This window comes from Polyodon spathula, unplaced genomic scaffold, assembly GCF_017654505.1.
Source record: "Polyodon spathula isolate WHYD16114869_AA unplaced genomic scaffold, ASM1765450v1 scaffolds_2024, whole genome shotgun sequence".
In the NCBI taxonomy this organism is placed as follows: domain Eukaryota; kingdom Metazoa; phylum Chordata; class Actinopteri; order Acipenseriformes; family Polyodontidae; genus Polyodon; species Polyodon spathula.
The window spans coordinates 35,395-39,096 of record NW_024473499.1 but is presented as its reverse complement, the minus strand read 5'-3'; the positions used below and the strand labels follow the sequence as shown (position 1 = coordinate 39,096).

The 3,702-nt window shown below is 36.6% G+C and overlaps 1 non-coding gene across 1 annotated transcript; it reads left to right on the top strand.

Moving 5' to 3' along the window:
• The first annotated feature begins 1,632 nt into the window (after nucleotides 1–1,632).
• trnaq-uug lies at nucleotides 1,633–1,704 on the top strand. The gene has a single exon. It is a non-coding gene; the product is annotated as a tRNA-Gln (tRNA).
• The last annotated feature ends 1,998 nt before the right edge of the window (nucleotides 1,705–3,702 follow it).

The following is a 3,702-nucleotide window of genomic DNA, read 5'->3' as shown; positions in this document are numbered from 1 at the left end:
AAAACACAAACAACCAATTCTAGATAAAGGTGCTCCATTTAAATAAACTCAGCGATAAAGGGAAAAAAAAATAAAGATACACAAACAACCTCAAAATAAATCAATACTACAGTGCTAATAGACACTTGTAACACTTATCCATTTTGCATAGCATAAAAAACACATACCTGAAACGATGGCTAGATGGAAAGGAAAATCAAATGAAAGAGTTCATATATCACAATATCATTCATTCATTTACTGCCCTTGTTAGTTATATTTTGTTTTATTGCTGGGGTCCGGTTGGAGCCTAGGTTACAGGAAAGTCAGTTTTCCGACGTTTCCTTATGAAGGTTAAATAAAGGAATTTGCATATGAAAGTGTATTTTCACTTTTAAAGATGCAACATTTTTAGTATTTATGAAATGTTTATTATTTTAAATTAGCAATACCAATGTTATTAAAACTGTTTCTAAATATACAACGGTAATATATATATATATATATTGTCAATAAACATGTCTTATTATTTCAAAGTAAGCTGCGTTTGTGGTGATTGGTGGGTGCTGATAGTGCAGTTCTCCAGACTTGCTGCCAGCTGCCAGTATGAACCAAAAAATGAAGGTCGCATTTTCGATTCAAGCTGGAGATATGTATGATTTTGAAGAGGAGAACGCCCTGCTGTCCAGTGGTTTTCAGCAGTTTGGGATTTTATTTTACACCTGGTAGCTGAAGATGTGCTAGCTAATGGTTAGCACGTTGGAGTCTGAATCACATGAGTTCAACTCTTTAAGTGACCTGAATTTAATCATATGTTTTGATCATGTGAACTACCAAATGTCATATTTCTAGAAGACAAGGGTATAATCAGTCATTTTAAATACAATGCAGATTCTCATATGATGTTGGAAATGTTTTAATAACAATACGCATTTTCAGGTGTTCTGTTTAATTTCAGAAGTGTCCCACGCTTAATTTAAGTTTTCCATAGAACAGTAGCCCAATAATGTCCGATACGTTTCATGTCACTGGTCTCTGGAACACATTTCATTGTAAATTGTAGGGTACTGAGGCTTAGCTGGTTGATGTGCTTGCATAATAAACAGGAGATTCTGGGTTCAAATCCCAGCAGTGCCTTTGGTTACAATTTTTTTTCAGCAACTCAAAGTTTAGCCTGTTTTGTGTCACATTGTGTTACTGTATTCCCCAACACAAACACATACTGTCCTAGAGTTACAGCATAAACATGTTTTGTAAAAAGAGAACGAGAAACAGTAAAAAAAAAAAAAAGAAAATGCAACAAGGATGGGATTCAAGCAAACACATGCAAAGCACAATATATTAGCAGGGCATCACCTTCACCACTCAGCCATCTCCTTCACTATAATCTGTGATCAAACCAAAAAAGAGGAAACACTCACTATTTGTTCACAGTGCGGGTGTAGAAGCCGTCTAATCTGTCCTAAGGAGCTCAATGTTGCCAGCGCGCTAGAGGTTTAAACAATGGTTAGCAAGAAACCTGTCCCGGAAGAGGAACGAATGTGGTTTCAGCTCTTGCTGCATGATAGCTTCAGCGATTATGAAGTATTTGAAAATGTTTCATAGAAAAACAAAATATGCAGAGGTCCCCTGGAAGATGAAAAATATATGATTGGTTCCATGGTGTAACGGTTAGCACTCTAGACTTTGAATCCAGTGATCTGAGTTCAAATCTCAGTGGAACCTTTTGTTTTTTTATTCTTTAGCTGGTCATACAAAAACAACCTTGAAAAGCAGGATTTGATTTTAAATGACCAATGTTGTAGTCACCCACTGCTAGCTTAAAAAAGCACTGACTAGTGGGAGTCGGTTACAGTCTTCAAATCACTCCATCAGTGCTTGACTAGAAGTCCAATGCGCTATCTAGTGCATCACAGAGCCTCTCAAGGGCAGCAAGAAAATAAGATCCCTATGAACAAACTGAGCGCGGCATGGTGGTGCATAGTGTAAAAGGGAGAACTACTAGTGCTTGAACAATTAAAAATGGACATGAGCAGTTCATTTAATTATGTTGCAGTTTATTATGATTCACGGTCTGTCTTTGCACAACGCCTAGCAACCAGCCGTGCAGACTTCCCCAGCAACATCCCTGGTGGTCTAGTGGTTAGTATCTACATATGTCTAATTCTTGGCTGTGGCCCGACTGCATTCAATTAAAAGCGGACCCTTTGTATTATTACAGAGACTGAGCAAATTGATTCGTGACACCTTCTACTCGTGTGCCAGCTATGGTCTAACCACCCACTCTACACAATCACACAGTTAACACAAGAAGTACCGTCTAAAAAGAGACACAGAATTATCCTATGCAGCCCCTCATTCAATGCTGCAGTGCTGTGATGCATAGCAAATCGGTTTCTGCGTTCAACTGAAAAACGTAAAGAGCATCTAGTCTATATAATAAACGAAAGAGGAGGTCCAGCGATTTCCCCTCATATCCAACATGCCCAGATGCCATGTTCCTAGAACAAACTACAGCGTCCAAAATGCAGTGGTGCCTTCAATTGCTAGGAGAAGCTGTGTGCATTGGAGTCTTATCATTTTGCGTAGCAGATTAGTCTGATTTCCTACGTTTCCTTATGAAGTCAAGTCATGGTTTCGTAGCGCAATATTACTAGTATTTATTTTCCCTTATAAAAATTGCAATGTAGTTGTTTGTTTACAAATGTTTATAGTTAATATAATCAGTACAGCTGTTAATTAAATATAAATATGCAAATACACTTCAAAATACATGTACATTAACTACACTGTAGTTACACTGTAATTACACTGTACTTACAATATTTAATACATGTAATTACTCCTAAATCCTATAAACAGACCAGTAACTACATTATGGAATTACTTATATTAACACCATGTAGTTCTATTTAATTACCTATGTAACTAAGTAAAAACATAGCCTGACCTTAATTACAGTATTACTGACTGTGAAGTGACCCATTGTTACCTTGTAATAACAGGAAATGGTAAATGTAACTACATTGTGAATCATGGTAATTATAATAAAACAATGTAATTCAATGTAATTCCTTTGGAAGTGCATTGTATTTTGAACTGACTCATTGTTACCTTGTAATAAATTCAGTAATGCATGTAATTACATCATGGATTATGGTAATTACAATTAAAGAAAAATCAGCATTCTGAAGAGATTCCTTGTTACTTGGTAATAACAGGAAATGGCAAATATAACTACATTGTGAAGCATGGTAATTACAATGAAACAAATGTAATTCAATGTAGTTACAATAAAATAAATGTAATTCAATGTAATTCCTTTGCAAGTTGAAGAGGATTTTAGGTCTGCCAAATGTTAATGTACAATTGAGAATGTATAAGTACTTATAAAGTTTTTTCATGTTAACCGCTACAGTAGGAAAGGGGTTAGATATTGTGTGCTTAACTGACTGCACACACCTAGTTTGGCACTAACAGGAATTAATCACAGGCTGTTTCCATAGAGCAGAACAGGATGAAACTATGTGACAAGTTGCATTAAGAAACGGGGTGAGACAACTCCAAGAACAACGAAAGAACTTTTTAGAACAGCTCGGCCCTGTAGCCAGTGAAGAGCAGCCCTTTGCAGCAGCATGGTTCCAATCAACGGATGGTATCTTGGACTGCACTTCTATGCAGCAGAACTTACCCAATAACGGGGGACGGGACTGAATTTGTAAT